This window comes from Monodelphis domestica, chromosome 1 (genome assembly GCF_027887165.1).
Source record: "Monodelphis domestica isolate mMonDom1 chromosome 1, mMonDom1.pri, whole genome shotgun sequence".
NCBI classification, from domain to species: Eukaryota; Metazoa; Chordata; class Mammalia; order Didelphimorphia; family Didelphidae; genus Monodelphis; species Monodelphis domestica.
In genome coordinates this window covers 26,027,732-26,041,713 of record NC_077227.1, presented here as the reverse complement: position 1 = coordinate 26,041,713, position 13,982 = coordinate 26,027,732, and the positions used below count along the sequence as shown (strand labels likewise).

Here is a 13,982-nt window from a genome sequence, read left to right as displayed (position 1 = left end):
TCCCCCATTCCTGTTTTCTTTCTGGTTTCTATCAAGGGCACAACCATCCTTCCAGACTCACATATTCATCACTTCAGAATTGACTTTGCCTCATCTCTTTCCTTTACCATCACCCAACCCACACATATATCAATTCAATCTACTTTTGAGCCTTTTCACTTTTCTCTCTGTGATATGACATCTCTCTTGTCTACTCCCTTCTCTCTACTCACACATCCCCTACCTTACATACTTCTCAGTCCCTCATCACTTCTCATGAACATTTTTGGAGTAACTACCTAAGTGCTCTGACTGCCTCTTTCTCCTCATAATCCATTCTGCACAAGTGCTGATATGATTTTTCTAAATCATCAATTTAACTGTATCATTTCAGATCATGACTTTAGACAGGCTATATTCCATTACTAGAATGTTCCCACTTTTAAAATCCACCTCTTAGAATATCTAGTAACATCTCCTACATAAAACCTTTTCTGATATGCCCTGACCTCCTCCTAGTATCAGCAATTTCTTCTTCATGAAATCCCCTTGTTTATACATATTTCTTGTCTACCACACACATATATTCAAACCCACCCACTGCTTGTACTCTCAGATAAGTGGAGGGAAAGTTTTTTTCCTTTATTTTTTCCCTTCCTTTTCCTTCTTTCTTTTTTTCCTTCTTTGTTGGTTTACTTCCTTTCTTCCTTTTTCCTTCCTTCCTTTCTTCCTTCCTTACTTCTTTTCTTGCTTGCTTGCTTCCTTCCTTTTTATCTCTATTGATTTTCTTATAGTAGGTATTTAAAAAGTATTTATTACTGTGACAAATTAACTTTAGTCTAAACAATTACCCCCCTCAAAAAAATAAAGGAGGAAGAAAATGCTTTTATTTAAATAGTCAGTAAAAAAACTTTATAATGTAGATGGGAATTGAGATGGACCAAAAAAGATGGATAGGACTTAGAACAAGTCTATTTTAGGTGGGGAAGTATAATGATTAAAATAGTTGAGGCCATAAACTGTAAGAGTTAAAATAGTGGAAGATATAAATTGCAGTAGATATAAGAGTGGATGAGTAAATTGTGACCACAAAGAATATGGTTCCACTACAGTGTCTTGTTTTAAATCAAATATAAGGTGGTCACCAGGGAAATATTCCCAATTATTAAAATATACCCAAGTCAACTGGGTTTTATAGAGATTTTAATTAATACAAATGAGGAATTAAGAAAATGAGAGAGAAATAAGAAAGGAATAAGTATGAAGGGCCTTAGCCGAAAGGTCTAGACCTGAGTCTTAAAAGAAAAATCAGTCAGTCTTTAATCACTCACCACAAGATCTGTCCAAGCAAGGATTCAGAGGGACAGAGTCTCCTTAGATAGAGTTCCAGCCAGCATCAGCCTTCCTCAGACTGTCTTCAAGAGACTGTCCCAAGAGACTGTCCTTTCAAGAGACTGTTTCAAGAGCCTTCTTTAGGAGACTGTTTTTCTCCTTATATAGGGAATTTTCTCCTATGTCACCTCCCCTAAGTTCTCCCATCTACCAATCACAGTAGATGTTTTTTCAAAGGACAGACCATTCTTATTTCACTAAGAAGGTACTTGATCACTAAGAAGGTACAAGTTCCCTAAGAAGACTAATCTTTTGAGTAATTCACACCTGAGTAGACTAGAATCTCTGAGTAAGTTTTCACCTCTTTGCTCCTTGTAAGTTCACAAGTTGCCTGACCTTTATAGGTACTTAGCACCCCTTTGTATCAGTCCTAAAAAGAGGCACAGCTTAAGAACTTTTTGCTTTATTATAAGTATGGGTTTAAGTACTTTTCATTGTGCAGCAAAGAGTTTACAACTTTATCTTACCCTAAGGCATGCTTAAGATTGGTGAAGTAGAGTTCTCACATTCCTGATCAAGTACCTTCACTGCCCAAATGGGGAATGGTCCCAATGGGAAATGGTCTTAACCCAACCCCATGAAGTAGGGTCTGGGAATTTCTTTAAGGTTTACAATTGTAACCTTATGAAGTAGGGTCTGAGAATTTTTAAGGTTCACAGAAGGAAATGAGTCAAAAGCATGGAAAAGCAAGAAGACTATCAAATGGTAAAGGTCATATTGAGTTCCACAGGGAAACATAGTTGGCTATGAAGGGAAGGAGTTCAAACCTTTGTTCTTGGCCAAAATTTAATTCTCCTGCTGAGTTCCTGAATTGTTGTTCTGATTTTAATGGTGGAATTGCATAATGTGTTAAATGAACATTTTCTTGCTCTAATATCCATCTTTAGTATTTTAATTGAGAAAGTAAATGACTGCAATGTTCCAGAAGGAGGCAAATGACATATTTTAATTAGTACCGTGGTGAAATAGATTATTTTACTGTTCTTTTTAAGTGACATAAGGAAGTGATTGCATCTTTATGCTACTTAGGTGGGCCCTGAATTAGAGGTAGGGGAAAAGGGCAAGGGGGGATTCTAGTGGGTTTTTTTTTAACCTTTCAGATAAACTATGGAAATCTGGAGACCCACCAAAACAGCATTTAAAATTTATACTAATTTTTCCCATATGTTTCAAAGATTCTTTTAGATAGAGCTAGAAGGCAATGTAGATAGCATCTAATCTGATCTCCTCATTTCACAAAAAGAACATTTAGCCTAGACACAAAGAACCAAAGTCAAATATTGTTTCTCCCACTGAAACTGATCTGAAAGGCCTCCTCACCCACAGCCTTCCATCTCCCATCTCTATGCCTTTGCAATGGGCATTCCCCATGTCTCTAGGGCACTCTCTCTTCATCTACACTGTTTTGAATCATTGGTTTCCTTTAAAACTCAGGTTAAGAAATACGTTCTACATAAATCTTTTCCTCTCTGATTCTCTCAATTATTATCCATTTTGAATACATGAATATTATTGCACACACAGCACATTTTCTTCTATTTGAAGGTAAGGTATTTTAAGACAGGCATTTTTTCTCTTTTGAGAAAACTGAGTTCCCAGAGCTTAACCAAAGTCTAATACATGGTAAGGATTTCAGAAATATTTCATAAATGACTGCTTAACTGTAACTCTGTCTCTCCAAGATAGATAATTAAGATGTTGGACTATATGACCTCAATGGTGTCCTGTTCCTCTTATGCCCTACAACACCTGCTACCCCAGTCTTAGTCACTTAGTCACTGAGGGAAGAAAAGGCCCAGAACTATTTGACTCAATTGGCCATTTAAGTTTAATAGTAAAAGATTGGTTAGAGATTATAAGAATGTTTTGTGGACCATTTATTTTGTGGCAGTTTTAAGTTGTTCATTTTTAAAATCAGTAATTTTTAAATGGAAACATGTTGACCAAAAAAATCTGAGACTATTTAAAACAGCTTAATGTGGGGAAAAGATATATATATATATATATATATATATATATATATATATATATTACTTTGTATATGTTTATTAGGATGTTGACTTATCCCACTGAATTGAAAGCTTCTTGAGGACAGGGACTGGGATTTTCTGTATCCCTATTTCTTAGCATAGTGCCTGGCATATTTTCCATGTTTAATGAATGTTTATTGAATTAAATTCTAGTTTTAAAATACATTTTTCTAAATAATAATTTCTACTGAAGTGCTGATTTATGTTTTTTGAATCTTTGTCTAGTTATATTCAAACTTTTGAGAAAGGTTATGAGTGACTATTGACTTTATTTTACTAAGAGGAAAAGAAAGATTGCTTTGAGTGAACTGTTGATAGGTCTGAGTCTCAGAGGGATAGAAACTAACAAAAAAATTAAACAAAGGAAATCTATAAGGAAAGTACTTTTATATGTCAAAGCTATATTTCTGTTGCATGTTTGTTCCCCAGTAAAATTGCTATCATCTCTATAAGATGATATAGGAAGAAGTAAAGTATGTCTCCTTCATGAATACCTGGCTTTAACTAGTAATTAGAATGCGGGACAAATAAGCCTCAACTGTCAAAGGATATCCTCTATAATCATTTCTTCCTCATCAGTTCTTAAGGAAGTATTTGCTAAAGGACTGGCCTAGTCTGAAATACTTGGATTAAAATTCTTCCTCTGGCCCTTAGATTATGTGATGGGGCAAGTCCCTCAAAATTTCTCAGTCTAATAATGATAATAGATTAATAACTATCATTCTGAGATTAAAAAATATTGTTACTATATTCCATCATCATCACCACCACCACCACCACCACCACCATCATCATCATCATCATCATCATCATCATCATCACAACCACCACCATCACCATCAGCACCATCAGCATCACTCAACTATCTCTTGTGAGATGACAAAAGAGTGATAGTTCAAGCAACCTAATTTCCAATATAAGCCCTGCCAAATGCTTGTATGTTCTTTGTAAAAGCAGAGAGGGAACCAGAAGGCCTCTTCAAAGAGCACTTTGAAAAGGGCCCCATTTTCATACTTTTGATTTTGAAGGAATCTTAACACAGTGCTTGTATCGTGGTAATAAAAAATGTTTTTTATTCATTCATCAAATATTATCCAGTTCAAAATCCTCATTAAAAAAAGAAAGTGAATCCTAGAAAAAGTGGTCGCACTTTAGAAAAGAAAATTAGTTACAGAATTATTTCATTAATGTTCTTGGTAAGGAATGTTAGAAATGAATGGGACATCAGCAGTCATCTAATCCAACTGTGTGTGTGTGTGTGTGTGCGTAATAGTCTGGTATAGCAATCTGGTCAAGTCCAAAGAAGCCTTCTCAGAATGCTCTGTTTAGATCAATAAATTAAAATACACAGAATTATAAGAAACACTAATCATATAAACAACATTGTCAAAATGTTTTTCTTTTGAATTCGTGGATCCTAAGTAAAGAACAACTAGTCTAAACCTCTTATGTTACTGCTGGTAGAACTGAGGTTCAAATAGTGGCTACAATTTACCCAAGACCATAAGGTCATCAAATCCTATGTGGACAGATGGTAGGGAACTGAAAATTCAAAATGTCTGATCTCTATTTTACATGTAAGGAAATCAAGGCATAGAAAGACTTACCCAGTATTACATAGTTAATAACAATGGGAAATTGGTTTGAATCAAGGTCTTCCTGACTCCAAATGCAGATATCCATCCACTATACCAGAAATATTTTCAGTGAGTCTAGAAAAGATGAGTTAGCATTCCAAATTTTTCATTCAATTAAAAAATTAATCATTTTAGTCCCTTAAGTCACAGTTCATCATACACTGAACATAAATAATGATAGTAGATCTTTGACTTATCTTAGGACCATTTCTCTTTGCACTCTATTAGATATAAAGATGAGAGGAACCAAAGGAACAGTAACAACATTGCCAAGTACAACAGAGTGAGAATGGTATATGGTCATTGATAGAGAGATAAAAGTTTACTTAGTCCAACTCTCATTTTATAGACAGGGAAACAGAGACCTAGGAAGGTGAAAGGATCTTGCCCAAAGTAAACATGGCTAATTTAAAGCTGGAAATGAATGAGGCATCATCTAGTCTAACATTCTTCAGAAAAATATTGAGAACCAAGGAAGAAAAGTAAGTCATTCATGGCCACAGACGTATTAAGGATCAAAATCCAAATCTGAATCAGTTGGCTAGGACATAGAGCCAACATTCTTTCCATCAGACTAAGTTACTACAGATAAAACCAAAGTGAATACACAGTAGGACTCAAAGTCACGAAGAGCTGAGTTCAAGACTGCTACATGGCACTGGAAAGAGTGTGGTAAATATAGAATCAAGAAGAGGTGAGTTCAAATCCAGCCTCAAACACTTACTAGCATCTGCATGGCATGAAGAAAATCACTTTACCTCTGCCTCTCTCAGTTTCCCCATCTATAAAATAGTTATAATAATAGTACCTATCCCCCAGGGTTGTTTTGAGGATCAAATAACATTTTTAAGAGCTTTTCAAAACTTAAAACTCTATATAAATATCAACTAAACAAATAAATGGATTAGATAGGTAAATATATAATATACAAGTAAATAAATAATTAAATGAACGAATGACCAAATAAATAAATGAATAAGCAAATAAATATCTAAAGAAATATTAATATTATATTTATAATGTATACAAATATAATATAAATAAGAAAGAAACCTATAGCATACATTTATTGTTTTACCCTAAGCAAGTAGTTAGGTAGCATAGATAGAATGGAAGGCCTGGAAGCAGGAAAACATGAATTTAAATCTGACCTCAGGCACTTACAGTGTGACCTTAGACAAGTCACTTGAACCTCTTTGCCTCAATTTCCTCACCTATAAAATGAACTGAATATAGAAATGATAAACCATTCCAGTACTTTTGCCAAGAAAATCCCCCAAAGAGTCACAAAGTCTTGGACATGACTGAAAAAAACAACAACAAAAACAAAGCAGCTAATCTCTCAATGCTCAAAACCATTTTCTAAAATGATAAATTGCAAAGTAGGTATCGATCTCAATTACTAGGGGAAATATCCTTACTGGAAAACCTTGACACTAAAGAAATCCAAGGACTGCTCCCTTCTGCTGGTTAATAATGTAAAATCTGCTGAATAATTATTTGACTCCTCATAGAGCTTTCATTAGGAGGTTCAAGTTCTGGATTGAAGCAGGTAGATGATTGGGCCCAACTTTGAGTCCTAGAAATACAACACTTGATGGGAAACAAATTGCCTTTTTGAATAGAAGTATGGGAGGCAATTGAGTTTGGACTTTGAAAGCCTTTACTCTCTATCTTCCTGTCTTTGTCTTTTCTGAATATCCTTATGTCCAGAGAGGTCTGAGCAAGCTCTCTGTAAAGTTCTGCCCCACATGAACAATGGAGTTATAAGAGTTGTGGTGTGCCCATCTTTTATCAAAGATGTAGAAGACCACCCTCCAGTGAGTAGACAAATCAATGGACATTTGATTTTCCCTTTTCCTCTGTTCCCATGCTGGGATTTGAGAAGTCCATGTGGTTTCATGTTCAAGAAGAAGAAAGAAAGAAATACCTATTAATAATTGTAAATTGTATAAACTTTAAAATTATTTTAGGAATATTAAATTAGTTTTTTAGAATAGCCAAGCTATGAATGCTGAATTGTTTTCAGCTTGATATTTTCATTTTACACATTACAAACATTACAAATCCAAGAAGCCTTTGCAATATTTGTCATCAGTCTACCCACTGGTGATGTCCTCCATTAAATGCTTCCCTCTCAACTAAAACTGGCCATTTCAATAAGTTACTTGTTCCTTCCATTTTCAGGTGCACTGTGACCGAGGCCTAACAATATTCTATTTCCTCAAAATAGTTGAGGGTGCAGTGGACTAACAGCAGGTATTGGTTGGGGGGGGAGGTTCTCCTCTGTGTAACATATTCTATTGAAGTTATGAAAGAATTATCAGAGTCTCTAGTATGGGGTGGTTTTGAAAAATCTACTGAGAAAATCTCTCTCATTAGTCATCCCAACCAGAGGCACAAAAGCAATAGAACTGCTAACCATAATTTCATTTTGCTCTCTGGGGTTTTCTGATCTCTATCACTGATTTATATTCGCCCTTGGAAGAAGTCTCGATAAATGGTCTGGGTTCGTAGTAGTGAAGAGTCAACATGGCTCAAAGGAAAAGTAGAAAGAGTACTCAACAGGAAGTCAGTGTTTTTAAGAAGCTTTCACATTTCTCTTTGAGTGCCTTAGATTGGCATTTAACTGATAAACATGCCATGCATGAATACATGAAAATATATGCATTCATGCATGTGACATTCATGTATTTCAAATATTCATGTATGTTTACACATGTAAACACATGATGATAGGTATGATATCTTGAAAGTTTTTGGCCTTGTGGCCAGGAAACCTTGACTTTAAGCCCAACCTCTGATATACATTAGTAATTTGAAGAGTCACATCATATTTTCACACTCCAGGTTAATTTCCAAGTTTTTATGTTGTAGACTATATGCCAATCTGCTTTGGTCAAGGAATTGCTCACTGGATGATATCTATGCTAAAGATATCACACATGTATATACATATCAGGGATCTTAGCCCACCTCTATACATAAAACATGCATGCATCACATGTAATAATATATTTGTTATAGGGTACTTGTAAATTCATGAGTATGTGTGATACACATATGTTTCCAGTGTAGCATATCATGCTTACCACATATCATGTATAAAACCACCACAAATGGTAATGTATTGTATGTGAGCATAAACATTCATGTACATGTTACATGGTCATGTGGTAGAGAACATGTTCAAATTTTCTAGACAGGAAAATAGCTATTTGTGTTTTATACAGGATAATATTAGAATGATCTTTGTTAGAGATTGCCTTTTCATGGAAAGCATTCATTCATTCATTCCTGTACTTGTCTGGGGGTTCATTCAATGGAGGAGCAACTTCTCAGGAAGAAAATTCCCAGGACCAGTGCAGAAAGCAATTGTTCTGCAACTCATGTCCGTCCGGTGCTCAGAGACACATCATCCTATCCCCAGGGATATGAACTGGCAGGCCAGCTTTCATTCCTCACTGCTATGCATACATGGCTGCAAATTTACCTCACCATCCTGTCTACATATATGTATATATGTACATGGATTTCTCCATATATGAATGCTGTTATATAGGAATATTGTAAAGAGACATTTCACATTTGTACAGTACTTTAAGGTTTCTAAAGTACTTCAGGGGCTATGAATGCTGGGAAAAATGTAGGAGGATTTATATCACCCTTTTACATGAAAGAAACATAGTATTTAAGTGGATGTGAATTGCCCAAGGTCATATAGCTAATAAAGAAGTAGAATGCAGGCCTGTTGACTTGAGGTTCAGTATTTTACCTACTATACCACAAAGCCTCTTAAGTGGATTTGAGTTTACATGTTATGAAAGACTTGGTATAGGGGTAAGTGCGAGAACATTGTCCTATCAATCTTTTGTTTTTTCACCCTTCCCTTCCCTCTTAAAATCAGTACTGTGTATTTTTATTCTAATGCATAAGAGAAGAAAGGGTTAGGCAATGGGGGTTAAGTGACTTGTCCAGGGTCACACAGCTAGGACATGTCTGAGTGCAGATTTCAACACAGTACCTCCCATTTCTGGGCCTGGCTCTCAATCCACTGGGCCACCTAGCTATGCCTCCCCCAACCCCATCAATCCTGAAGACTGTTTTCAAGGTAAGATGTATATAGACATGAATACTGTCATATAACTAAGTGATGTAATGTATAGAGCACCAGTCATAGGGTGAGGAAGATCTCACTTCAATTCCAACCTCAGATATTTCAGTTTGGTGTGACTTTGGGCAAGTTAGTTAGCCTTTGTCTCCCTCAGTTCTCGCTTTTTAAAATGGGGTTAGAATAACACCTACTTCCAAGGGTGGTTGTGAAGATCAGATGAGATAATATTTATAAGGTGCTTTGCACAATACCTGATGCATAGCAAGCACTTAATGAATACTTATTCCCTTCTGCCTCCCCACACTATTTAAAGCTGGAAGGATTTAGAAAATAACTTAATCTAATACTATTATCTGAAACATTTGACAATCAAAGCTCAAGACAAAGTGACCTGCCTCTGCTCTGAAAAGTTTCATTTCTAATAATGTTTATTAAATTATTTCTATTTCTGAGTTTTGAAATAAAGCTCAGTTTTGTTCTTAAAGCCACTTCACTCATTCCTTTGTTCCTGGCAAATTCAAGGAATGCTCACATCTCTGATTGGAGGGTGATAGAAAAGTAAGTTATACCATCTTGCCTGGTATATCCAAATGAACTTAGGTCAGGTGTGTTTGGAAAGAGCAGGGCTGAGTCTTTGAATTTCACTGAAAAGTATTGCATATCACACTTCTACCTGGGCAGAGTTTGATTCCTCCTTCCAGACTGTGGAATACTAGGATGATATATGATTTTTCTGCCATCAATCAAGGAAACACGGAGTGTCCGAGGGAACGATGAACCGTATTCTCATCAGCTATTTGCCAATTAGAGGTGTCTTTGGATGTTTAAGGGGGAGCTGAATAATGATCTTTCAAATTGTATTTAAGGACTCACAAGGCTTTCTTTTGGGTCCTTTGATCACAAAGAGTGAAAACTGATCAATTAATTTATTAGTTATTACTAGCCTGACCAATACACTGTTTTACTTAGTCAGAAGACGGTTCATTGTAATGTTAAATAATTACATGTCAAAGCCAGAAATAATGGATTCAGGATTTACAATCCAATCAACTTCCTTCAGGAGCTTAGACTCCCTGGCCCTCCAACCCCAAACCCAGGGTGCTTTCCACTTCCCCACTGCAATCAGGGAAATAAGTCATTAAAGGAACTTAGAGCTCAGCACCCAACACAATCCCCAAATCAACTCAACCACTTGCAACTGCACACAATTTTCATGGAATATGTTTCACGTTTTATTTTCTAAGTGCTCTAAGATGTTTGCCATTTGCATCTATGAATGTAGAATTTTTTAAATCAACTTCCCAAAGTAGACAAGTTCAATTCTTTCATAAAACTTGGTACAGTGAAAGAAATGGCAATCACACACACACCACTGGGGACTCTTCCTTCTTAAATATTGTCTTGCTTGACCAGTATTGAAATAGAAGCTTCACATCCCCTTACAATGTTCCACCTTTCCTTTCTCTATCAATGCAATGAGTTTAGTAAGTGGCAATTATATAAGAACATACCTAGTTCTTAAATCTCATGTTACACTTCTTGCATCTGAATGGGAGTAGGGTGTGCTCCTTTGTTCCTATTTTTCTCCCTTCTAGAAATTCCCTATTTGTCCCTTCTTCTAGAAAAACTCCTGCCCCTGATTTGTGCTTTTTTTTTTTTTGCTATCACTGTGCAAAGCTATTTTGACATTCTCATTCCTTTAGAAAATGAAATTAAAAAGTGATTAAATCTAGATGCTAAAGTGACACGGACGTTAAGTTTAATTAAAGAAATGATCTTGGCGATTGAGATGACTATGATCAATGTGGGCAGTTTTCTAGGTGGTCACAATTTGTTGTATAAAGAGCAATGAACAGATAGTTTAACTGTTGACCATTTATTACTACCTAACTGCCTAACTAATCTGTAACCATGTGCAAAACATTCCTCTCTCACAATGGAAACCACTTTGTCAGTAAAAATGGAGTAAGAGAACAAGAATCTTAAGAAATAAAAAAAGGAAAACAAAATATTAGTTCAGACTATGAAAGCAAATATATTGTACTGCAAGGAAAAGAAGGATTCTATGATGAAATATATCATCATCTTTGTGTCTTATACACAACCTGTCTCCCACAACCAGAGTACTCCCACTTTGCACATGAACCTCTGAGAATTCCTCATTTTCTTCAAAACTCAGCAAAAACCCTTCCTTCTTCCACATTTTTCTTAAGGCCTCCAACTTATTTCTCCTCAAAAATGGTTATCTTATTTTGTTATATTTTGTATTTATTTTATATTTCTATATTTGCATATATATGTATATATGCATTTATATATATCCAGAGATAATACTGTTAAGGGTACACTTTTGGTTTGAGACTGAATATATTTTAGTTGGTTGCTAGGGATTTAAATTCTAAATCTCAATGAAATACTCAAGTCAGAATGGAACTTTATGGTGGTTTATTTACAATAGGAGAGAGAGAGAGAGAGAGAGAGAGAGAGAGTGAGAGAGAGAGAGAGAGAGAGAGAGAGAGAGAGAGAGAGAGAGAGAGAGAGAGAGAGAGAGAGAGAGAGAGAGAGAGAACGAACTGAACTGCTCTGGCCAGGTCTGGGCCAGGCAGGAGTTCAGAGGCCTGGACCATGGGGCCTCTCCATAAAGTCAAGGGAAAGGAGAGTCAGCCTTATCACTCACCATGTGACCATCTAAAAAGAAAGAAGCCTGAGGTCTCACACTGAGCTAGTTAGAGTTCCAGGGCCAAATTTGCAAAAGGTGCAAAGACCCCCCCTCACAGAAAGTGATTCTAAATATAAAGGAAGTTCTTTACAACACTTCCTGTGTCTCACATGTACCAATGGCAGCTTAAGCTTTGCTTAGGACAGCCCAGGGGGTCAGTCAGTTGTTTCTGATTTGTCACTTGCTAGCACATGCCGATGATAGGCCTTCCTCCCCTACATCCAAACCTTAAGAGGGGGTATATACATTCCTGGTTGCTAGAATTCTAAAGATTAAGCAGGGTGGAGTAAAACTAAAATTCACATTCCCCCCTGATAATGATTGGCAGACTAGTCTCCCCAATTGATCATTAAAAATGATCATCTTATACCTCTCAAATCTTTTAACTATGATTGCATACAAAATTTTCCCTTCTAAGAGGAAACTACAATAGTTAGAGATAAGAGGGAAATAGAAGAGAGAAAGACAGCAAGACCAATGTTTTGCTGGGCACATTGACAAAAACTAATTAGGGGCCAGTCCCCTTTTGGCATAAGAGTATACATTCAAATTATTTTCAGTTCAATCAACCACACCCAAATTTCTTTCTGGATCTTCCTGATGTAGTGTAGGTTTTTTAGGCATCTTTATGCAAACAGTTCATTTCTGGATTTTACAAGTTAGCAAGTTTCTATCCTTGAAGATTTTTTCTCGAACAAAAATTTTAAATCTTGGATTTTTATGAAAATACAATACTTATTTATATGTATTTACATATACAGGTTTAAATGACTTGTCAGTGTTACATAGCTAGTAAGTGTCTTGAGTCCAGATTTGAACTCATGAAGATGAGTCTTCCTAAATCCCGGCCCAGTACTCTAGCCTGCATGTAAACAAACCACACCTGCTGAGACATACAGGCTACTGTTTTAATAGACCTTGTTTTATAAGCAGAATTATTATCCTTTTTAAATACCTAAATAAGCTAAGGCTCACAAAGATCAAGTGACTTATCTGTCACAAGCCATAGCTGGAATCCAAATGAATCTGAATTTCAGGCAATATCTATTCTCTTGTGCTGACCTGAATACTCCACCATCTTCCAACATCTAATCAAATAACTACAAAATATATTCTGTTTGAGGAGAGGGATAATTCTCAGTTTTTGTTTTGCTATTTTTAGCCTGGGTGACATAGCCTGATGTACTAGAAAATGGCTTAGTCCCAGGTGCAGGATACACTGGGTTCAGATCCTACTTTTAACATATACTGGCTATGCTTTTGGAATTATATTTATATAGAAAAATGTTTGGCCTTCATCCTGACTAAATGAGACTGGCTATGCCTTTCCCCTTAGAGTTCTAGGGCATATTCCTCAGGGTTTAGCCTTTCTTTCTTTAAAATCATTAAGTTAAATCTTCAGTTTATGTGTTTATCCTCCTATTAGTAATCAGAGATTTCCTTCCCAGTTCTATTTTATTAATGTGAATTACCTTTTTAAAAAAGTTGTTCATTTCAAAGGCTTAATAAAAACTGAAGTATTTCCTCCAAGAGTCTTGAGGGTACACTCTATCCTATGCCACTTCAGTCTTAGAGGAGAGTGGACTAAGACATAATACAGTTTTTACATTGCATGTGTCTCATGATATCATTTTTAATTGATTTTTTCAAATTACCTGTTGAGATAATTTTTAATTTTCTGACAGTTTGTAATCCATTTTCTCTCCCATCCTCCCATCCTCCCTTCCTCTCTTCCATTCTACTCAACCTCTCTCCCCAAGATAGCAGGTAATAGGATACAGATTATATATGTGTTATCTTTTCCATATTCATTATATTGTGAAAGAAGTCACATATTGCTTACATTAGAGAAAAGTTCCTGGAGGAAATAAAGTGAAAAAGTGAAGACTTCAATCTGCATTCAGACTGTCAGTTCCTTTGATAGCAGTGTATAACTGCTATCTAAATTCAAATATGTCTTAATTGCAGAATGAATCTTGTTTCAACCAAGATTGGAAAGAGACTTGAAGATCATTACTTGCTCTTTTGGAGACAATGATTCTAAGGAACTGGCAAAAAATTTCACCACGGACGAGGCTCTCAGCCTTCGTGATCCTTCAACTTTGGATGGG

General features: G+C 35.9%; 1 pseudogene; it reads left to right on the top strand.

Annotated features, from left to right (window-relative positions):
* The first annotated feature begins 5,437 nt into the window (after nt 1-5,437).
* The window catches only part of LOC100617539 (crooked neck-like protein 1), a 33,764-nt pseudogene continuing 25,219 nt past the window's right edge, over nt 5,438-13,982 (top strand).